The sequence below is a fragment of the Microcebus murinus genome, chromosome 11, assembly GCF_040939455.1.
Source record: "Microcebus murinus isolate Inina chromosome 11, M.murinus_Inina_mat1.0, whole genome shotgun sequence".
Lineage (NCBI taxonomy): Eukaryota > Metazoa > Chordata > Mammalia > Primates > Cheirogaleidae > Microcebus > Microcebus murinus.
Genome location: NC_134114.1, coordinates 92,873,627 through 92,898,984, shown reverse-complemented (window position 1 = coordinate 92,898,984; position 25,358 = coordinate 92,873,627). Strand labels below are relative to the sequence as shown.

General features: G+C 39.0%; 1 protein-coding gene across 1 annotated transcript in view; it reads right to left on the bottom strand.

The window, feature by feature from the left end:
• Positions 1–24,901, bottom strand: part of ZNF475 (zinc finger protein 475) — a 54,358-nt gene extending 29,457 nt beyond the window's left edge. Inside the window, exons 1-2 of the mRNA XM_012788568.3 lie at positions 24,745–24,901; positions 23,378–23,604 (exon numbers count right to left, since the gene is read on the bottom strand). The gene's annotated coding sequence lies outside the window, so the exon portion shown is untranslated. The remainder of the gene's footprint in view (positions 1–23,377; positions 23,605–24,744) is intronic.
• Positions 24,902–25,358: the final 457 nt, after the last annotated feature.

Sequence of the window (25,358 nt, the reverse complement as noted above, 5' to 3'; positions counted from 1 at the left end):
CCTGAAGCCCACAGAAACTTCCACCACCTCAGGGATTCTTAACTTTTTAGTTCCATGGATGCCTTAGACAGTTCTGTGAAGCCTATGGACTTCATCTCAGAACAAATGTTTCTTAAAGCAAAGAATAAAATTTTTAATATTACAAGTCATTGGAATAATTCATCAAATATTTTTGAGTTGTGATATACATTTTAATTGAGATATAGTTGTCTCACAGACGAGCTCCCATGGACCTGAAACTAAGAACACCTGCAGAAGAAGTAATCTGGTGCAATAGTGAATATTATTAACATAAGGTTTATCAGGAAAACCCTCAGAGGGGTATACCTCACCATGTATCCACTTTTCTTTATTATGGGAAGGGGATATTAATAAAGTGTGGGCTGGGCACGGTGGCTCACGCCAGTAATCCTAGCACTCTGGGAGGCCGAGGCAGGAGGATTGCTTGAGGTCAGGAGCTCGAAACCAGCCTGAGCAAGAGCGAGACCCCATACCTACTATAAATAGATAGAAGTTAATTGGCCAACTAATATATATAGAAAAAATTAGCTGGGCATGGTGGCGCATGCCTGTAGTCCCAGCTACTCGGGAGGCTGAGGCAGGAGGATCACTTGAGCCCAGGAGATTGAGGTTGCTGTGAGCTAGGCTGACACCATGGCACTCACTCTAGTCTGGGCAACAAAGCAAGACTCTGTCTAAAATAAATAAATAAATAAATAAAGTGTGGCCATGATTCTCAAGCAAACAATGCCACCTAGGCCTACACCCATGAGTATCTGCAAATCTTCCATGGAATAAAGATGCTCAGTCAGATGTTACTTAATGCTCTTTGTTTTAGGCATCATACTTACTTTCTTGTTGTGTATATATATATATATATATATCTTCCAAATATTTTTATAAAAACAAGGCCCCTGGATTTTCCAAACAAACCAGAAGAGAGGGCTGATAATAACCCTTTATGGGAGAAGCCTAAGTTTTTATCTTGGGAAATATCATGGGTAAATTTTACCAAGGGTCTATAATCTAACTCCAAAAATGATTGTTGTCAGAAGCCTCAAGACCTTATTCATTCCCTGAAGGATGACCCAGATCAGGGTCAGAGACTCTAGAGCACCCATCCTCAATCACAGAAGGAGCAAGCCCTACCCGATGTGAGGTTGGGCCCTGAACACCATGCAGACACTCAAGTTCAGGCTGGACAAGGATGGCGGTGCTGGTAATATGGAAACGTGGGGCATTGGGTGTGACAAGGGACAAAAAGAGCTGGAAGACCTGTGCCCAGTTCCTGTACTTTGGTGCCAAGAAAGTTCTGAATCTTTGCCATGAAGAGTATCGAATCAGGTCTGGCATGGAGAAGGAAGTTATTCTTCATTTTGACAGATCCTAAGACAGTAATATTAACACATGTGGCAAAAGTATGTGTTGGCCCCAGAATGGCCAGCACAGAAAATGAAGCTTAGAGAAATTTATCGCTTGATCAGCACCATCCAAAAGAGAAAGTAGGTCTAGGAAACACAGGAATAGGGTAAAAATATTTCATTAGGTTTTTATCAGCCCATTGGCAGAATAACCCCCAAACTACTCTGCTTCATCGGCTCTGAATCCTTGTTCACAAAGGACCTTTAGGGTTTCATTTTCCTGGATACCAAGAGGTTGCACACTCACACTACTTAAGGTAACATTACAAAAATGAATGTGATCAAGTAAATTTCCTTGCCCTGAACACCCCTTTTCCTACATATGCATACACACACGCATGCGCACACACACACGTTGTCCCCAGCCGATTAGAATACTGAGAAAGCCTCATGTCTTGCCCGACAACTCCTCCATATCCCTTCTGATAAGAGAAGCAATGTTTATTGAATGCTAATTATATACCAGATATTGCACTAATTTTTATAAACATAATTTTAATTTTCAAGTGATTATGAAGCAGGTATTATTATTTCAATTTTATAAATAAAGAAACTATGACTCAGAAAAGAGAAGTCACTTGCCCAAGACAGTCCGTTTCGAAATGACAGGACTGGGAACCCTTTCCAGTTCTCTCTGGCTCCCATACTCGGCTCTTTCCATTATTCATTCTGCCTAAATTCCACCGGCAGAGCTTCTTCCCTTTAGTTTTCCTCCTCCTCTTAATGTACTATTCATATGCCTCCTGGGAAGGTGGGGAAGCTCCCACAGCCTCGGCTTGCTGTTAGGGGAAGGAGGAAGCGAAAGGGAGGAGGGAGGCAGGGCACAGAAGAGAAACCTCCGAGATGGAAAAAGCAGAAGAGGGACTGGATTACGGGCGGCAATGTTTCCCTTAAGTGACAGGGCCCTTTAAGTTTGCTATATGTAACTGGTTTTCTAGATGGAGGTTTTTCCTGAGTGATGCTCAATGCAGATCCTTTTTCTGATTTCACCAACATCTTAAGAAAAATAGAATGAGCTGGGGATAGGGATGAATGAGGGGCGTGGGGTTGGGTCAGCAACAAATGACGCATTTCGTCTGTCTTTACAACAGGCGCAGGGTGACGGAGGGCTGCCCACAGAGGCCAGGCGGCTCCGTCCTCGGTGATTAGGAAAGGATCTTGACCGCACGCAGACGTTTGTGTCCTGCAAGTATTCCCTCTGCAGCAAACAGGATGAAACATCATAAAACCTCATCTGAATCTCTACCTTTTCTTTCTTCTACCATCCCCTTCCTCCTGCAATGTCCTCTTGAAATTATTTGCTTATTGTGAGTAAAGGTATCAAAGTATGAGAGATGAGGTAGCTGGAAGCTAGTGAAATTTGGGGGAACGAAAGTGTCTAATGGAGAAATATATGATGTTTCCGCTGTGATTCTGCCTAGGCAATGTGCCATGGCACAGCATGGTCAGCTGCTCTACCTGTAAGTTAGTTCTAAAAGCAAAAGTGCTGGAAAATACTAAATGCATATACTTAAATCACTTAAGGAATTGGCCTGTCACCCAGACACGTCATAAAGCAATGTTGCTAGTCTATAAAGAGAACGACTTTGCAAAGCCAGACGGCTTCACCCAACCATCTCTGGAGAAATGTTCACTCTCTTGGCCTGAATTATTCACTTTGACCATATTTGCACATAGGACATGTAAAGAATGTCTTGGAAGGCATCACATTTTATCAATATGATGCCTTTTTCCCATCCCCTTTGGGGTTCATGGGAAGGGAGAGACAAAGTCATAAGGATGAATGTAAGAACCATCACAAAGATGGAAACCCAGGACCCCTCTTGGCATTAGAAGGTGTTTCTCTAAAAGAGACGAGGAAGAACACAACCAAAAGTATGGTTAAATCTTTTAAAAAATAATTTAGTCCTTTGAAACAAAATATAAATGGTCCATGACGTGACCTCTTCCCTGTTAATATAGAACCCACATTCTTTAAATGGACAAAAATATAAATAAGGAAGATGGAGTTGGGGCTGATGCTGGCTGTGAGCAAAATTCCAAAATAGCAGAGTTTTGTCTTCAAGGTCCTGCATCCACTCAAGGTCCCCACTCAGCGGCCTCCACTCCCCCAGCCTGGTTTCCTCATGTACTCTCCGGTCTTTCTCCCCTAAGAAATCTCATGTCAGAAAGGAGCTTATGGATTTGTTCACATCAAGGATTATGACTGATGAGGTAATATCCTTCCCAGAGTCTGGCGGAGGGAGTTGGTTCTCTACCAGTACCCATTCTGCCCAACCCCCTCAAATTAACAGAGTACCAATTTTTACCTGGACACATGATTTCCCCAGTTAAAAGTCTATAAGCTCCTTTGTAGCTAGTGGAAGTATTGTGTGGAACTTGTAAGAGGATCACAGTCTGCTTCTCTTCCTTTCTTTCATACTGATGCTTAGAATATAGATGTGATGGCTGGAGCTCTAGCAGCCATATTAGAACAGATTAATCTGCGTAACCCTTGATATGACAGACCAGAGATTTGAATGGACTTGGGTCCCTGATAATGTTGGAGCCACAATCTGAGCCCTGGAGTGCTTTCCTTGGACTTTTATTCACATAAGAGAAAAAAATGTTTATTTGTATTTTAGCCACTTTTTAAGGGCCTCTTACTCACATGAAAACCTAATGCAAATTGAGATATATCTATATTTTAATAGTGGTCATTGGTTTAGCACAAATTAATTCTAATAGTGATATTTCAAATTTTGGGATCTTTTTTGATTAGAGAATTTTTTTTGAGGTAGTATGTGTTTTGAGGAAAATTTGACTTATTAAATATACACTTTTTCCTGAAAATCAGAGATAAAAAACTTGAGGCCAGGCCTGGTAGCCCATGCCTGTAATACCAGCACTTTTGGAGACCAAGGTAGGAGGCTAGAAGTTCAAGACCAGCCTGGGCAACATAGGGAGACCCAGTCTCTAACAAAAAAATTAAAAATTAACCAGGCATGGTAGCATGCACCTATATAGTCCTACCTACTCTGGAGGCTGAGGCAGGAGGACCACTTTTGCCCAGGAATTTGAGGCTACAGTGAGCTATTAAGATGCCACTTCACTCCAGCCTGCGCAACAGAGCATCTCTTTAAAAAAAAACAAAAAACCTATATATACGGAACCAATGGCTCTTAAGAAATTGATTCACAATACTTCTTTTCCTAGATATTTTATTTTTAGAAAAAATTTTAATGATATATTTTTCATATAGAAAATGAAAACCTATTTTTTCTATGAGCTATGAGATATTAATGTTGTGCTGTTTTAACTTATTGTCTCTATACTCCCAACGTTTTTTTCTATAACCAGCTGGTATATGATGCTGGTACTGGGACTTCGCATAGTTCAATTCTTCTTTGCCAGTTGGCTCTGCGTTATGCTTTGCTAGCAAGGGTGCTGGAAGGAGCACGCAGCATTGGGGAGGAAGAGGGACTTACTCCTTTTCAAAGCACCAACCCAGGAACACCGCTTGCCCCTGCAGCAGCAGTTCCTTCCTGTAGCAGCAGCTGAACCCAGCTGAACCCAGCTGAACTACAACTTTTCTAACATCTGTAAAGCCAGACTAACTGGCCCTCCCCCCCAAAATGACACTACCTCCGATCTATGCCACCTCCGTGGAGATCTGGTTTTCAACTCCATAGGGGACTTAGCCTAAGTTTTTAAGTTTTAATAATTCAAACCGATATATAACAACCCTCAGGATACAAGTAATAAAAATCTGATATTCAAGCTCCGTATTACTTATTACAACGAATATAAATGCAAATGAATTCTTTCAAAATACCTTGGCAAATAGTAAGACGCATGTCTTAACATTTAACCCTCACCTCATTCAGACCAGTGAAAACACATTTTAGTGTTTTGTATGCCATCGTCGTGTTTCCAGAGCTAGAAAGTGTTGCTCTTCCATTTGCCACTAACTGAGCAAAATAATAAGGGGAAACCTGCCATTTCACATATGTTTATATTTTCTTAAGTTTTATATGACACCTCTTCCCCTGCTGACCACCCAGCCATAAGGTTGCCACTGCCTCGCAGGAAGTCAAAGTAAAGCGACCCTACTCGCAGGCCGAAGATGACCAGGAGTGCTGAGGGGAGTGACCAGCTCACTCGGACAGGTTCCGGGGCCCTCCTGGCGGCAGCCCTGCAGTCCTCAGTAAGTCTGCTGTGAGCGGAAGGGAGAGGCCGAGCCAGAGAGAGCACCTGGGACATGGACGCAGTATGGTTTAAGAAATACAGGAAGAGCATTTGAAAGGTAAAAAGTGGAAACACTTCCACAAAAGTCGTTTAGACTGAGGCATGGCTTCGAGGGAATCTATTGTTCTTTCATTTTCATTCAATCTAACTGTCAGTCGTGGTCATGATGGTCTATGGTGTTTGAAAAGGTATGAAAACAAAAAATGGGAGAAACGCACTCTACGCTTCTAAGCAGAGCACTCTGCAAGGACATTTTACATTGTCAAGGCTTATGATATCACCCTGTGAAAGCTATTGTTACATCAAAAAGACTATAATTTTCACTCTATATTGAGTATCCAAATCACAGAGTACCCAAGAGTCATGAGAGCCACACAGGTATGACTATATAATTGTAATGCTGACATTTGGTGGAAAACTGGCTATGGAAACCATTAGTATGATCACACTAGAGGCCTATAATGTACAGAAATTCAAAGGATAAGCAAAAATCCCCAGCAGAACAAAAACACAAACAAAGAAAAAAACCTGGGGAATTCAGGCAGTTTGATATATTTTCTCACATTTTAGATAATTCTACTCCAATAAAATAGCTCTATACCAATAGATGTTTGTCAAGACTTTAAAGTCGCCTCAAGGGCACATCTGGTCCACAGATACGTTCTCTTTAGTCTGCAAAGAGTTAAAAATGTTTGACTTCATCGCCATTGTTTTAGAATTGAGAGGTGTAACATAAAATAAGGATTGGGGCTTTATCTTGAAAAGGCGGAAGATCTGGCCAAACAGAGCCCACATTCCCACGTGGCAACATCCAACTGAGCAAGGCTGTGCCTGTAGGTCAGACGGCCCGTCTCCACTCTTCCGAATCTTCTCGCCAGCCTGCTTCACTAAGTTTTGGTTCATGCTGCAGCTTCAAGGGCATTTCAGTCTGTGACCGTTCGCAACTCTTGCTTGAAAGTGTCCTTTCCTTCATTTTCTCCTTAATTAAATATTTGAAAAATCACTTCAAGGAACTGGGAATCCCAGACCTTTAGAAACTAGGAATTTTTTTATTTTTTATTTATTTATTTTTTTGAGACAGAGTCTCGCTTTGTTGCCCAGGCTAGAGTGAGTGCCTTGGCGTCAGCCTAGCTCACAGCAGCCTCAATCTCCTGGGCTCAAGCAATCCTGCTGCCTCAGCCTCCCGAGTAGCTGGGACTACAGGCATGTGCCACCATGCCTGGCTAACTTTTTCTATATATATTAGTTGAACAATTAATTTCTTTCTATTTATAGTAGAGACGGGGTCTCGCTCTTGCTCAGATTGGTTTCGAACTCCTGACCTTGAGCAATCCGCCCACCTTGGCCTCCCAGAGAGCTAGGATTACAGGCGTGAGCCACTGCTCCCAGCAGAAACTAGGAATTTAAATGAAGTATTTTCTATAGGCTTTAATTACTAAAAACAGAGCATATTTATTAGTAAACATTTAGAAAAGAATCTTCCTAATGAAAGTAGATTGGGGCTGAAATGTTTGGTTCTAGGAGGGAGGAAAAAATCCAAAGAGAAAAGAGAGAATTAGAGACCTAAGAAAAATTTTCATAAGTTATTGGAGGCTCATAGGAGTTGATATATACAATTTCACAGAGAAAAAAATATCAAGCATCTCAATGTTTAGAATAGCTACAGGTGGGAAATAGAAGAAAAAAATAGAAAAAAGGAAAATACAGACCAAAAAATGTATTTCGTGGATCATCTAAACTCTTTAGAGGCATTCCTATAATTATTGTTATTATTTAATTATCATATTATTAAATAATTATTATAATTGTTAATTATCAATTGATGTAACATGAACTACTCTTCTATTTAAACCAGTGGACCTTGCTTTACTAGTAAAAGACTAGATGAAGACTGTTGGATGTCTTATGTTATATTACCAGTATAAAGAAAGAATCAGTCAATAACAAGAACTATAAACAAGCTATTAGCAATATAGACTATTGTTGGACTTTAAAAATTTGGTCTGGAAATACTTCATGAGAAAATTATGCTTCCTTGTGGGGATTACAGAATTTGGTGCACTGTTTCTTTCTGCCAAGTTGACCATTCTGTTAAGAAGTACCTATAAACGAGCCCCAAATGTTTAAGAACAGTATAGTAATTTCTTCTCAACAAAGAATGAGATCTATATCCATCAAGTGTCTAATGATGATGTATTATGATTAAAAAATTGGGGGAAAAATACAGATACCCATGTTTTAGTATTTAAATTTAAAAAACTACAGCTAGATGCACGTGCGCAGCAGCCCCAGCGAGTGGTACACTTGCAAAGGGTGCCCACCCTTCCACACTCTTGATTTTCGGTACCTGGGCGCAGTACCTTCGGGACAGACTTCCAAGCCACAGGGGGGCGGTATCAGAAGTGCAATCACTGAACCAGTGTGTCCAGGTGGAAACAAACACAATGAAGAATACGACTGCCCTTGAAGGGAGCTTTCTGGCCAGGATAGATTGGCATAAAAGAGATGGCCCCTCTGTATCCCGGGGGAACCTTTCAGCCACATCTCCCGCCCACCCTACAACAGTCTCAACGTTGTGTCTCAGTTTTATCCACCTCCAGGAGGCCGGTGCCTCCCGGAGCCTGGCGAACACTTAAATTGATCATCATTACCGTTCATTACTGACATCAACACCTCTGTTAATAATGCTCTCTCCACCCGAAGCTGTTTCTGAAGAAAATTCCTGGGAAGGGAGTCAAAAACCGCAGTGGCCATAAGCAGTCTGAGTTTCTGCTGTGTGCATGAATGAATGCGCCTCTATTTTCTGATCCGCTCACCATGACTTCCCTGCAGCTGACTCCGGAGACATGGTAGTTTATACACACCCACGCGCGAAGGCGGTTTCCGAACATGGGCTTTTTGTTGCTGTTTTCCCCACATCTCTCAACCTTCTGTGTAAACAAGTCATCAAAAAGCTATTGTCATTCCATTTGACATCACTGGATCTTGTAAACAAGACACTCTTTCACAGGCCACAAGGTTAGAGCTCACCGATGAATCAGAACCCTCAGTACTCCAACTTTTTATTTATCAGAAAAAGCCTACATAAGATATCCCCTGCTGGAGAAAACCACTAGAATGGGTCTCCCGGTGTCTAGGAGAAACTTGTTCATTCTCTGTGTCCCCCAAGCCCAACAAAACATGCAATGTGGTGACAATTCTTTACTTGAAAACCTCCTTAGCTTACAGTTTAAACGTTCTGTGGCTTAAAATTTACCGACAGCCTCCTTCCTATTGCATGCTCAATAGCTATCTCGTAGCAAGGAAGTCGTGAGAGTATCGACTGCTTTGTCCTGTTTTCTTTTAGTAAACAAAAGGAAGATCCATGTGTGTATTTTAAGTCACACATATGACTGGAAAGATTGGGATATCTGACTGGAAGAATTTAATTTAAAATCAACTTTGTGGATGCTGATTTTTCCTATCTTTCTTTTGTTTTCAACAGGCTCTTTTCCCACCTTCTGTGTTCTATTTCACTTTGTTTCATTGTTTTCATTGTCCGTCTCCACTTTAAGTCTACGGCAAATAAGGACAAGATGCCATTAGGAAGAAAGTGAAGACTATAGCATCCCGTGGAGTCTGGGTTTTCCATTTGGTTGGAGGGATAAAGGCAATGCCAACCAGCTCACTGCTAGAAAACTGTGTCTTATATTTTATCTCCATTATATTCTGGAAAAAGCAGGATTAGAGGTGATGGGCACAGTCAAATCACATAAGTCCTCAAATGTGGACAACTTTTTCTCCAGGCAGTAAGAGAGAAACAGCAGCAGAAACTTTGAAATGTAAGAGGGGCTCAATTAGCCATTACTAACATTAAACATGGAGGAAGGGAGCTATGAGTCAAAGAATGTGGCAATGCTCTAGAAGCCAGGAAGAGCAAGAACACATTCTCCTGTAGCACTTCCAAAAAAAAAAAAAAAAAAATCAGCCTTGCTGGACACCCTAATTTTACTCCAGCAAGACCCATGTTGGACTTCATTTATGGAATTATAAGATAATAACTTTGTGTTGTTTTAAGCCACTAATTTCATGGTAGTTTGCCACAGTGGTAATAGAATACTAAAATACCCCAAGAGAAGGAAATCACCTTTGTAAATGTAGCCTCTGACAGAGGTTGCTCAGCTAGTTTTGGCCACACCATGCCCTGGAATCTTAATAGTTGGGGCAAGATTGCCTGTCTGATTAGAAACACCACCACGGAAGACTCCATCCCACTGGCCTTGCCGAGATGCTCGTGCCTCTAGAATGAGAATTACAATACAATTCATCCCGCAGTAACAAAACCACAACTGTTCACATAACATTATATGGTGGGCTCCAGTATCTCTGTCCAGCTCCAGTGAGAATACTCAACCAGAATTGGCTGAGGAAATAATCCTGTTAGATTTTGCATCCTCCTCCAAGGGGCCAGCATATCTTTTCTGCTCACACTTGGAGCTTGTTCTCTCTCCTTTTTTCTACTTGTATATATCCTTTGTTTCACATCTGCATATTTATATCAGAGACAGTCTTCATTAGCTGTTTTCTTCAGAAACTTCACCTAAATACATACTACCCCAGACCAACTGATTCCATTTCTTGTTAATGAGAATGCTGTATGCATAACAAAGTGTCACTTTTCTTCCTTAACTGTGTTCTCAGGACCACAATCAGCCATCTTTAACAACTGGAGGTGGGAGTCTAAACCCTTTCTGGGCGGAAAGAATTATTTCCAGCTTGGATTCTGAGCACATTTCCATTTTGTAGAGTCATTTCCTATATGAAGTCCCAGAATAAGATGAATCCTTCAATGTGCTATGCCAGGACACTTTCTGTGTGGCCCTCTTAAATGACCCTGGCATCACTAGTTCATGGGCATTACTGTTTATTCAGCTCACGCCCAACGTGTATGCACTACATAAACATGAGCAAGACAAAGATGGGATTTGGAATACACTGTAAAAATAGCATAAGAACATTGGAGATATTGCCTGTAATGCCCAGAAAGTAGATTTCAATTTAATACATGGATGAGACTGAGTATTTTTATCTATTGTTGAATAGATTTAGAGATTTGGAACTTCTCCACAGGTAGAAGAGGGTCACACAAGGGCAAATTATTGCATTAACACAGTGTAGCTGTCCCCCAAATGGGACATCCCTTACTGTTTTCATGCCTGTAATCTTCCTCATGAAGAAAGACATGCACAGTCATTCGGATTTAATTGCAGTTTACATTTTCCTAGGTGTATTTCATCCTGTTTGGTTTTATCACATCATGATCCTTTCAAATGTATCTTGCCACCCAGATGTTAAGAACTAATGTTACTACTATTTTTTTAGGCCTGATGATGACCTTATAAATTGTATTTTTAATTGAAGTTTTTAGTGAGATAATTGTAGATTCACATGCAGTTGAAAGAAATAAGACACAATTCTTTGTACACTTGCCCAGTTTTGGTAACATTTTGCAAACCTATAGTGTAATATCTCAACCAGGATATTGAAAAATTGTGGGACTTGGTTTGTGGCAGGAGGGATAGATGTATGTGTGATGTATGTGGGTTTGTCAGGGAGGACTGTGTGTATACATATGAGAAAATGGGAATGTGTGTGAGTGGATGGGTGTGGGTGTGTAATTAGGCATGAGTAGAAGGGTATGAGTGTGTGCATAAAGATGGGCATGAACGGAGGAGTGTGTTTGTGTGTGGGTGTGTAGATGAAATGAGTTGATGAGTCCTTGTGGATGGGTGTGAGTGAATGGGTGAGATTATGAAGATGTGTATTAGTGTGTGTAGGTGAGCATGAGTGTGTGGACAGGTATGAATGGACGGTTGTGGTGGTGTGAGTGTATAGATGGGTGTGTGTGTGTAGATGAGTGTGAATTATTGGATATAATATGCATATGGATGTAAGTAGATATGTATGTGTAGATGGATGTGAGACACTGAGGATGTGTGGACAGATACGAGTAGATGGGTGTGAGCGCCTAGGTATGTGTGAATGTAAAGATGGGTGTGAATGAATGGGTATGAGTTTGTAGATATGAATGGCTGTATGGGTATGAGATATGAGTAAAATAAGAGGGGGGAAAGAATGATGAATAACTGATCTAAGTAACTGGGAAGATGAATTGTAAATAAGTCATAAAAAGCCTTTCAGCTAATCTTGAAAATTTTTATTTCCCTGTGGGAAATGGGAAACTTAAGACCATAGATAACCAATCTGGAGAACTTTAATATTTAACATTTAAGGACTATCCACACTGAATTCTAACTGGAGGAAAGAAAATAAAGTAATAAAAAGTAAAATAAATAATTTAATATATAAAAATTTAAATAAAATAGAAAATAAATAAATTAAAAAAAGGACTAGACAAAGAAAGTTCTTCTGTTTCTTAAATACATTGCAGAATTTCCTTTAAAAAGCAAACTTTTACTAAGGAAACAGATTGCTCTGATTTACAAAAATGTAATTTGCCCTAACTTCTTGAGACTATGTGTACTACACAAAGTCAGATGTGTATTGTATGTTTCTTCCAATATCGAAATGTTTAACATTGGTTCAAACAGTTACCTTTATGTCTCATCTTAAGTTACTAGTAGCTGATATATGTCTAAATATTTTTGTTTAAAATTTTGACAAATATTTCTGGACTAGAAAGTGTGCTTCTGCTATGGAATTTTGCTTCATTTAGACAGAGCTTAAAGGATGAATGAATTTATTTTTAGTGGTATCTTCCTTTTTAATGCCAAACCAATTCTCTATTCCTTTTTCTGTGTGAAATGAGATCATTTCACTCAGGTCTTAATTTTGATTAAACTATCACATCTGGGGGAGGAAAGTCCAAGGTCAAGCAAATTGTAAAATACACTGATAAGGTCTATTCTAAGTAAAAACAGAAAAAGTAACTTACAGCAAAGAATCAAGTAACTACTTTGCTAATCCCCACCTCAAAGTTATTTTTGCATATCTTCCTATAAACTCAGACCTAGGTTCAAACCCAAGCTCCAAATGTCTATTGCTATGGAATCATGAGTGATATATAGAATTTCTCTCTGCCTAGTTTCACCATTTGTTTAGTGGGATGATAATGTTCACGTTGCAGGATTACTGTGATGATTAAAAAGTAAGATAAAATGCTGAGCACACTGGTAGGTGGTAAGTATGATATCATAATGGTTATTGTATGGTTTTAAAATCTGTCTTCTTCCATATATTTTCATAAATAATCTCTCAGGCTGGAAAATTGAATTAGGAGGCTAACTAAGATTCTTGAAATTATTCTTCCTTTTACTAAAATATTCTGAGAATTCCAAAGTTTACATTCTCTAGCTAATTCAAATCACATTTCATTCAGATTTTTTTAAAGAGATGTTTTAACCTCTAGTTCTGGAAAGGAAAGAAATGAAAAGTTATGAGAAATAGGAGTATATTTTCCAGAATTACCACATCAGCATGAAATATTTTAATCATGCTGGTTGCCATACACACAGCCCCTGCTAAGGCAAACTGCCTGACCTGGTGCGGTGGGCCTAGGTGGTCACGCTCTGGAGCACATTAGTCACCCCCTGATCCCTGGCTGGAGCTGATTGGAACAGAGCTGGGCAATGACAACAGTTTGGCTCACACAGCCTAACTGTGCACAGGCCTCTTTCTCCACCCTTCTAAAAAGGGAAGCAGGGTGGGGTCTCCAGCTCTGCTCAGATTTCTGAAACAATTGAAGAAAGAGACCTTAATGAGGATAAGGCCAAAAAACCAAATGGGGGTGATTATTAACACTCTACTCAGCAGAAATAAAAATAACTTGGTTGAGAGGTTCCTTTGACTTTCCCTCTAGAATTCTGAAATTTTGTGAAAAACGACTTATTATGTTGGTGTCTGGACCAGAGAACAAAGTCCATTCAACTCTTGGCTAGGAATTCCCCTAGAACAGGTAGTCCCTGTGCTGCCTGAGGCCTGGTTGTCAGAAACCCCAGGCTTCCATGCACGCGTGTCCTTGTAACAAATGCCCCACTGTCTGGGGATACTTGGGCCAGGCAAGAAGGCCCTGGCTGGAACTGGGATATCTGTAATAATTAATCTAGCCCAGGATGCTGCCTCAGGTAATGGAGCCCAGAACAGATATTTTGTGACGTCATTTTTTTAAATCACCAGCAACACTTATTCATTACAGATATTTCCAAATAACCCAATTCTTCCACCCATGAGTTAACAGGCTAATTATTATATTATGTTTACTCTATCTGTGAGGATTGTGTGTCACCACAAATAAAGAAAACACCACTCCAGTCACTTAAAGAAATAGAGGAATATTTTTGTCAGAGTAAGAAGTCTGGAGATAATCAGCTCAGCAATACCAACGCTTCAGCGACCGGCTCGGCCTTTCCCGCACGACAGCAATGCCTGCGTTACAGAGACAGCATGATTTAATGATGTCCACTCTTTCTGCTCCTGTCATACAGAGCAGATGGGCCTCTCCCGGCGTCTTAGGCAGGTTCGCGCCGCCATAACGGAACAGCACATCCGGGGAGTCTGTAAAGAACAGTCTCGCTGCTCACCGCTCCGCGGGCCGGCAGCGCACGAGGAAGGCGCCGCGCGGGTCCGGTGAGCGCCGCCCTGCGGCAGCCCCGCGTGGCGCAGGTGGAAGGGCGAGCCAGCTGCTGCTTGGGGCGGGAAGCCCTCTTTAAGGACCTTAATCCCAATAATTCCATTAATGGGAAAAGCCCTCATGGCCTAGTCACCTCTTCAAACCTAGTTTTAATACTACAACATTGGCAACACCTGAATTTCATAGAGAATTAATGGAGGGGACAAAAACATTCAAACTGTAGCACCCAGGGCCCCCAATACGAGGGTCTAGCGGGGCTCTTCACTAGTGGGCGTTTTCTGTGGCGGTTTGTGGCTAGCCCAGCTACAGCTGCACTTTTCAGACAATTCGATCAACCTAGGGTCATGCATGGGACACCACGGGCATCACGATCACCCTCTCCTTTCACTCTCCTCCTTTACTTTTCTTGGCCATTCATGCCCCGAAGTCCTATCTACAAAGACTAAATGGCAATCCACTAAATGACGGATATGACAAATAACTCCTAAGCTGCCTTAAAAGAGTTTTCCTTCTCTATCTAGAGAAATAATTAGTTCACCCTGGACCACAGGATGGGAATGTGCAGATGAGACGTACTTAGTGGTGTCCTCATTTGCTTTCAGTGGACTTTGACAATTTTTAATATGTTACTTTTGTTCAGTCACTGCTCTTTCTTACCAGAAGGGTTGTAAGCTGGTTTTCATTTACTTGTCCATACCATCAGGTTCCTTGTTTTCTAATTTTTCAAATACCAGGACCTTATAATACCATGATTATATGGAAAAATACATATAATAGGATAATATCTCAAGCCATTATGGAATCAATATTTGAAAATACATACATTTAGGATCTATCCTATAAATATCATGTGGAAGAATGACAATTTTAGGCCACAAATCTTGATCCTTTTTAGTTAATTATAAGTGCATAGTTACAAAATTAACAATGAAATAAATTCAGTTACATTAAAGGTTATTAAATTATTAGTGAGTGACAATAAGACTTGTTTTATTTAAGCAAGGAATGAACACTGTTCATTTAAGCAATTTTAGCTAAAACAGCATTCCTGTACTACTTCTCCTGGGAATCTCTGTTGAAAACTTTATTTGGAAACTTCCTATCACCCATAAGGGCCCCAATAGTTAAAATAATCAAACTCCACTTGACATGTTGTTTTACACGGGAAATAGGTTAACTGAAGAGGAAAATGTGGTTTTAATTTTTGTCAACTGAAATGTCATGTATTTCATGTATAAGATAGTTCAGTTGGAACTGAACAGATAAACCAATCCCAGATTTACCTTATATTGCACAATAATTCAGTGTTTTTGAAAGGAAATGCCATGAACTGATTCAAGTAACAATAGTAATTAGTTCTTTATTATGCATTTATGGTTTTTAAATGAACCATAATGTAAATAGTCTTTCACAAAATAAATATATGCATTTCCACCCTTTCAATGAATATATATACATATATATTTGATTGTTAAGAAATTGGAATTTTATTAGTTTTATTTTTATTTACTTATTTTAAAAACAAGGTCTTATTGTGTCACCCATGCCGGAGTGCAGTGGTGTGATCACAGCTCACTTATAACCCTGAGCTTCTGGGCTCAAGTGATCTCACCTTAGCCTCCCAAGTAGCTGAGACTACCAGCATGTGCCACCACGCTCAGCTAATTTTAATTTTTCTGTAGAGACAGGGTCTCACTATGTTGCCCAGGCTGGTCTTGAACTCCTGGCCTCAACTGACCCTCTCACCTCAGCTTCCCAAAGTGCTGGAATTACAGGCATGAGCCACTGCATGTGGCCTGGCTATATTTATTATCAACTCACTGAGCACTCTGCTTCATACACATTAGTACACACACACACACACACACACACACACACACACACCCTTACACATCTCTCTCCACATTCCTTTCTAGGTCAAGGAAATATATAGATAATCATGGTTATAATCTTCATTTAGTAATTAATCCATGCCAGAATGCCAGTCCATCTAACACTTACTTGGTCATGATATGCTGGATTGTAACTAGGTCAAATGGTACTAGTAAGTAAAATTGTTGGCTGAGAGTCTAACTGAAAATTGAGTTTTGGGGTTTTCCCAGTTGCTTATTTCTTCTGTCTCCAGTCCTCACTACTTACCATTTTGTCCTTTGTTCACTTAACAGCAATTTTACTGAAATAACCTTGTGATCATATCCCTGAGCTCGGGAGAAGTCCCACTGGTGGGGAGGCCAGGCTGAGGAGGTCATGAGGTGGTGTTCCTTTGTCCCAGCTCCCCAGCAACCCAGCGAGAGTTTCCATCTTGGGCTTGCAGGATCAGGGAGGAGAAAGCAAGAGAAAAGTAAAGGGCGCCAAGAGACACTGTAAAAAATATTTAGCATGTTTTTATTTCCTATATAATTGCTTATTAATCATTTGGCAGAAAAGAAAACATCTTATCCTGCTCTAGTCATCTGTCATCTTCTTATACTTTCCTTCTGCTCCCCTTCTTCCTGTTTTTTTCTGCTTTTTGCATCTTACTACATCTCCTTTCCCGTATTCTTTCATTCCTGTCTCCATTCTACCTTTTCAATACTGGATAACCTCTTGTGACATTACATTAATTCATATAGAAGCACTGCCACGTGTCGTGTGAAGTAGCTGGTTATTCCTTCTGGGTGTTTTGGCTGCACTCATAAGCCTACTGCAGGGCAGGTGAGGGGGTGTCTCACCACCTCAGGCTGTGTCAACCTGTGGGTGAATAAACACTTCTACTATCACCCCTGCTAGTCTATCTTTCTCAGAGCAATCATATTCAACTCCTTAGATCACGATCAGAACTCCAGTCTCCCCTGACTAAACGCTCATGGTTGCCCCACTACTCTCAGAATAAAGACCAAACTCTTGACCTTGAAGGTCCTCCGTAACCCATCACCTCCCTGAGTCTCTGCCTCAGTATCCTTTTACTCTCTTCTTTCTGAGCTCTGCTTCATCCATGTTCACCTCTCAGTTCCTCAAACAAGCCAAACTCTTTCTCATGCTGGGGCAGGCTGGGGTGGGTGGAACGGGGAAGAGGCTTTGCACGTGCTCTTCCCATTGCCCGAGCCTCCCTGCAGTTTTTTGCTTGGCTTTCTCCTTTCACCCTTCAGGTCTGTGTTTAAATATCATCAATTCAGAGAGGTCTTTCCTGACTACTTTTTCTCAAATAATTTCCCTCTCTCTCTCTCAAACACAAACCACACACACACACACACACACACACACATACACACACACACACACACACACACACACACATACACTGGCCCATACACGGGCGTACATGTAACTGCTGTCACCGCCACCATCACAGTCATGTTCGGTGAGGTCACCATTTTTCCTCACAGCACTTAGCATGCATATTTTTGTTTTGTGTATTTGTTTGCATATGTGATATTTATTCCTTCACTTGGATGTAAGCCCCGAGACAACAGAGACTTATTTGCTGTCCACATAGCTGTATCCTCCACGTCCAGCCCAGTGCCAGGCACACTGTAGGTGCTAACAAAATGTGCTGAACATTGACTGAGCTGAGTGAGATGAACTTGATTTTATATTCAATTTTTGAACAAAACTCAAGTTTATTATTTAAATAGAGGAACAGAAAACATAAGATGACTTTTGGAAAGGAAGGTTTAACAGCCAGTTTTGCAGTTTTCTCAAGTCTTAGGCATACCTGACTATTTAACTCTTGTTCATTCTTCTACATAATACTAACTCAAAGAATTAGTATTATAATAGCATAACATATAGCTTTAGAAGTGTAAGTGCACTGAATCTAAGATATATGAGAATCCAGCCTGGGACTGTGGACTGGACCAAGCACTGCACCTCATGGTAAAGGTTAATTGTCAAGTAAAAAGCAGTCACAACAGGTGGCAGGAGTTCCCCAGAGAGCTAGACAGGCACACACCAAGGGCAGCTGCATGGCCAAGGGGTGCTGCATGAATAGGCAGAAAGCTGAAGGAGAGTCAGGGAGTTTGGCTTTCCTGAGCTAAGTGTATTCATACATTGTCCTTCTTGACCATATGAGTTCTGAGTGCTCATGACTCAAAATTTAATTCTCCTTGGAAGGCATATCTCTTCTGAACAAGAGCCTGAAAGTACCAGAAACTCAGAGGAAGAACAGTTTTAAGGCCACAGGCTTTTAAATATCATTGTATGATTTTTGGAAGGTATTTCATCAGAATTCCTTGAACATTAGAAAAAGGCTAACAAACCATGGCCCACAGGCCAAATGTGACCAGCTGTCCATTTCTTTTTATAAATAAAGTTTTATTGGAACACAGCCACACTTAATCATTTATGTATTAGTGTTTGACCAATTTTTTCCTACAATAGCAGAATATATGACCTAAAAGGCCTAAAACTACTTACTATCTGGACACAGATAAGAAAAAATTCTAACCCTTGCACTATAACTTACAAGTGAGACTTCATTTTAACAGTGAAACACCTAATTATTAGTCAATGTGAATTTATAAAACAGCACTCAACACAACCAGAATCCTACCAAGTTTTGCTTGTACAGAATTCCATCAGGCTTCTCTTACTGTCTCCTCTCAAACAAATGCTTGGCTGCATTATACCCTGCACATGCTATTTGCTGTTTGTTGTCACTTTTAGCCTGTTAACAATTTACCTCCTTTACATTCTCCCTTTCTGTTGTGCCCAACACAGTGCGTCCCTATTGCCACACTTGTGTGCTGTGATATTTAGAAAATGCTTCTCTATGTTTATAAGACTCCACAGGAAACATCACTGCTCCCTCAGGAAGGGTTTCTGGAACTGTTCACATTCTCCACCATTTACAACTTACTTCTAGAATTGCATATGCTCTTGAAAATGTATCATTCACCAGAATCTGAGAAAATGACTTAACACAAATTACATATTCATTTAAATTATGTAGACTCAGAAAAAAAAGAAAAAGCCACAGTAAGGTCTAGTTTGTGTAATAATAAATTTCTCTTAGAAATAATATATAAGATTCAAATTCTTAAATAATCTGGAAAATGTAACTGACAGAAATGATACATTTTCAGGCTCAAAAGAAATGGATATTTTATGGCAGTAATAGCAAAATTTGGAAAGGCTGGGAAATATTTCTCCCAGCCTTAGTAAACATTTGAGTATTGATCATTTCTATCAATTCATAGGAATATGTGAAGACAGTTAATCTGATGTTTATTTTACCAGGTATAGATTTTTTGTGTAATTGTGAGAAATACATTATTAAATAGGCAGCAGGTTAGATGTCATACATAATGTTTTCTTGCAGAAATTGTGAACAAATAAATATTCTCCTCTTCTTTTCCCATCTCTAGAACAGTGCCTGGAATACAGCAGACACTCAAATTATCAAATGAATGAATAAATGAAAATTAAGTTCAAGTCACATTCACATGAGTTTGAAAAATATATTTTTTACTGGGATTATGATTCTTGAATAAATTCATAACTATATTTTTGGCTTTTGCTTATTACAAATCATTTAAAATCGGGTTACTGGCTAGGGAAATATCTGAGCAACATGCAGGAATGAATGCCCAACCTGATTCTAATTCTTGTGTATAGTTCCACTGGCAAGCTGTCCTGGACGATCTTAACTTTCATATTTATTTTGAATGGCTGCTTAAATACCTACAAGCCAAGATAAGTTGGCTTATTAAAATTAATGATGCCAATAAGGATAGACAAATAGATCCATGTAACAAAACAGAAAGTCCAAAAATATACGGTCAATTCATATAGGTGGTCAATTCATTGTTGACAAAGATGTTAAGACAATTTAATGAAGACAGGAAAATATTTTTCCAAAATGATAGTGAAACAGGCACATACATATAGGGAGAAAATTAATATCAATTCCCTACTTTCACCACACACAAAAATTAACTCAAGACAGATCATAGAACTAAATATAAAGCAAAAACTATAAAGCTTCTAGAAGAAAGCAAAGGAAAATATTTTCAAAGATTTAATAAATAACACAAAAACATTAAATAAAAAAGAAAAATATAATGAATTATACTTCCTCTAAGTTAGAAACTTCTGCTCATTATAAACACTATTAAGAAATTAAAAGATAAGCTACAGATTAGGAAGCATTATTAGTTGTTAGTCATCAGGAAAATGCAAATAAAAATTACAGACATACCACCAGACACGCACATTAGAAGGCCTAAATTTAAAATACTGCCCATAAACTGGAAGACATGGAAACACTGGAACTGTCATACATGCCTGGTGGGAATGTGAAATGTGAGAACCACTTTGGAAAACCGTTTAGTAGTTTCTCATACAGTTAAACCTATACCTACTCAAATGGTATTGGCATTCTAAATAATTACCTAAGAGAAATGAGAGTATATGTCCATAACAAGTCACATACAAATGTTTACAGAAGCTTTACTCATAGTAGTGAAAAATTGGAAACAACCCAAATATACATCAACAAATAAATGGATTAAAAATAATGGCATATCTGTACAATAGACTATTGCTCCATAATAACAATGAACAAACTATTGATATACATAACATGGATCCCTCTGAAAACATGATGCTCAAAAATTCAGGTACAAAAGAGAATAAACTGAATCATTCCATTTATATGAAACCCTAGAATAGGCAAACTAATCTGTAATGATGGAAAGTACATCAATGATTACTTGGTGGGTAGGTGAGTAGGTGGAGAATTGACTAAAAAGTTCAATGGATGGGTTCTTACATTGATACCATTGGTGGTTACATGAATGTAATCATTTGTCAAAACTCATCATATTATATGCTTAAAATGGGTGCATTTTATTGTGTGTGGATTATATATCAGTAAAGAAGATATAAAATGGGAAATATTTTAAATGGACAAAAGATGTGAACAGATCATTAAAAAGAGATACAAATCTCCAACAAGCCCATGTAAAAGTGCTCAACTTCATTAGTCATCAGGGAAATGCATATTATGATCCTAGTGACATATCATTTCCTACTCATTATAAATATCTACCATATTATCCATCAATTTCACTCCTAGTTCTGAATTCAGAATAAATGAAAACATAAGACTTATGCAGATTTGTTTTAGATTCTACATATAAACGAGATCATAAGTTTTTATCTTTCTATTTCTGGCTTATTTCACTTAGCATAATATCCTCCAGGTTCATCCAGCTTGTTGGAAATGGCAGAATTTTTTTTTATTTTTAAGGTTTAATAATATTCCATTTTTTGTATATACCACATTTTCTTTATCCATTCATCTATCAATGGACACTTAAGTCATTTCCATTACCTTGGCTATTGCAAATAATGCTGTAACGTACAAGGTAATGCAGATATTTCTTTGACACACTGATTTCATTTCCTTCGGATATATACTCAGAAGTGGGGTTGCTGGATCATTTGATAGTTCTATGTTTAACTTTTGAGGAAACTTGATTCTGTTTTCCATAATGGCTGTACCAATTTATCTTCCCATCAACAGTGTACAAGGGTTCTCTTTTCTCCTCATCCTTGCCAACACTTGTTATCATTCATCTTTTTGATAATAACCATTCTAACAGGTGTGGTTTTTGTTTGCACATACTATAGTGATGTTGAACATCTTTTCACATACCTGTTGGCCATTTGAGTAGAATGGGAGTAGAATTTGAGTAGAAGGGGCTGGAGGATGGGAGTATGATGGGAAGATATTGGTCCAAAGGTATAAACTGTCAGCCATGAGATGAATAAGTACTAACAACCTAATGTACAGCATGGTGTCTATAGTTAATAATAATGTATTTTATACTTTAAATTTGCTAATATAGTAGAATTCAAGTGTTTTCATACCAAAAATAAAAGGTAACTATGTAAGGTGATGAATATTTTAATTAGGTTGACTGTGGTAACATTTCACAATGTATATATACATATATCAAAGCATCTCATTGTGCACGCTAAATAAATACAATTTTTATTTGTCAATCATACCTAAATACTTAAATGGAAAAAATTTAAAATAAAAAATATTGGTGGAAAAAAGACTTGTGCAAGTTTATAGCCACTTTAGTTATAGAAGATCCAAACTAGAAACAAACCAAATACCAATCAATAGAATAGATAAACAAATGTGAAATAATCAGGTAATGCAATTATACTTACCTGTGAAAAGAGATGAACTACAGATATACAAAGCAACATGGAAAAATTTGAAAAACATTCTGCTGAGTCTATTCAGATATAAGAATATGCATTGTATGATTCTATTCACAAAGTTTATGAATGGCTAAACTACTCTTTGGTGATAGAAATCAGAATTACAGTTACCAATGGAGGGAAGACTGGCTGGAAAGGAAGTGAGGACACTGTGGAGTGATAAAAATGTCCTATACCCTGACTGAGGTGATAGTTACATGGTATACATCTATTAAACTCATTGATTTTAGAAACTTGAATTTAAGAACTCTAAATTGATTACATTTTACTCCTTGTAGATTTTATCCCAATTATTAAAACAAACAACCAAAAAAAAAAAAAAATACCTAGCCAAGTCAATTGAGTAATTATAGTCTTTAATCGCCCCTTTTTTTCATGGATAATCTGGTTAATAAATACATAATGAATTAATGTTAAAAACCTACTTTATCTACTTTTCTTTGAAGAAAATTATTTTAAAAATCATCCCTTTACATGGAAATTGATTATCTTTTAGCTATTAGAACATTTAATTCATAGTTCACTCATCATTGCCAGCATCATCCAATGATGTAAAATGATATTTACTACTTTTCTTAGTAGTACTTGAGGTTTTTTACTGAAGGACTCATTATTTTTCCTTGGATTTATTTTCTATAGCAAGGAAATATTTACTGCATACCAGTGAGAAGGAAGTAGAAGAGACCAAAAATATGTAAAATAAGCAGTCGTTATTAGTTGAAAGGAAAGACTTGAGATTTAAGAGTTACCAGACAGGCTGACTTCTGGAGCCCCCCTCTCTTGGGGCCCCAGAACCTCGTCCACAAGAAAAGAAAAAACAAAAAAAACAAAAACAAAAACAAACAAACAAAAAAAAGAGTTACCAGACAAAAGAGCATACCTTCTGGGAGCCTTATCTTGTATCATTTGTTCCGTTCTTTGCCTTTCTATTTTAATCATGGCATTCTGAGTGCGTCTGAGCATTGAAGAAGGGGGCTGGTGGAAACAGGGGCAGAACAGCTGGAAGCTCCAAGATTCACATCCCCTCTTGCAGGTGTTGGTATTCGTATATGAAGCTGCTGGGTAACAGGAACCTCAGCCTTTGTCGCCTGGATGTATCCTGGCAACCTGTCAACAAAAGGGACCAGACTGAGTTGGCTAGTAACTGACTGGGAAAATCCAAAACAAGGGGAGAAGGAACTCAGAAACAGACAGCAAAAATAGACATGGACCTCCGCTGTTTTTTAAACTGATTCCAGGAATTTTACCAATGGACTGAGTATCCAACAAGGAGAGGCAGGTTAATTGAAGTTGCAAGGCTCTTTTGATGTGGAAACTCAACTATTTTTTAAGGAAGAAAAGAATATTTACTGATTATCTTACTGATCTTTTCTAGGGACTTTCGAAGTTATCATCTAAATGGAAGAGTTTGGTCTCTTCTAAAACAGGGAGATGAATATTCTTCCTGATTCTCAAAGAGTGTTCTATACTTTGGTCTAAAATGTAAGAAACTACAAGATATAGACTCTAAGCTTCGTTTATTTTTCTAACGTGTCCTAAGATATAGAAAACACTTTTTAAAACTAAGGTCAACATTTAAAAATATATCTGAAATAATAACTTTTTACACTTCATATTTAAAAATACTCTGGGATATTAAGATAATGGTGGTACAATAAAATACTCTGCAAGAGTTAAAATTACGAGATGAAAGAGTTTATTAACATGGGAAAAGTTTCACAATATATTGCTAAATGAAAAATAGAAGCTACAAAACAGAACAAGTAGTATGATCTCATTAACTCGGTGTGTATGTGAATGCACACACACCATTAACTCAGTGGACACATACCAAATGTTAACAGCGGTTACATACAGGTGGTGAGATTAAGGAATATTTTATCGGGTGTTCCTTGGAGTTAAGGGTCAAAAAAACTCATACAACCTCTAATATTTCAAGACCCAGATAATGGAGTTGGGATTGTTAATTCTGCTGAAGTGACTTCAGAGCACACAGTCTGGAGATCCCACTGTACAACAAAGTTCCACATCCTAACCTGCTATAGTGCTCTAAAGATGAACAGATACATCCTCTACGGAGACTTAAAGATATCTCAATTATGCTATCACATAAAATAGTTCTAATTTTCTCCTGAAATCATTTAAAAGACACCATATAAAATAATAATGCATGCCTAAAATGATGTCAGGGACTAAACCGAGACGGGGGGCATGACAACTCAGTTTTACCTGTGAACTTTTACTGACCGTTGTGTCCCTGTGCAGCACACTTCTCGCTTTACTCAAACTGCCTGCACTGCTGAACTTATTGTGAGCTAAACGCGATATTTAAGAAATTGCCCAGTAAATAAACAAGCACTACCCCCAACGCACACACGAAGTCCAGCGGCAGAGCAGACCGGAAGCGCTGACCTACGACAGGCGCACGACCCCAGGCAAACATCGCGAGAACTGGTATTTCCACGGTGAAACGCGGCCAAGAGTTCTCTCTCCCAGCCGAGGCGACTGCTCTGAGGAGGCCCAAGGATAACAGGGCTCGCAGCCGCAGGGAGCCGGGGGCTAATGGTGCGTTCCCAGCCGTCTCTCCCTGGTGCGCTGCCGGTCGCCAGCTGCTTTTCTGCGTTGCCCAAGCCGCTTCTGAAACCGGCTGGAGAGGACCCTCCATTTGCTCCCAGATTCTGGACTCTTTTGAAATTCATGGGCTTGTCGTTTCAGCCTAAATTGAACTTCCTGGTGTTCAGATGTATTTCGTCTTGGCAGAACAGGCCTTCCTACGTGCTCTCCTCTCTCTCTTCTTTTAAAGAAACCCAAACTTTTAAGCTGCTTATGTTTAAACACACACACACACACACACACACACA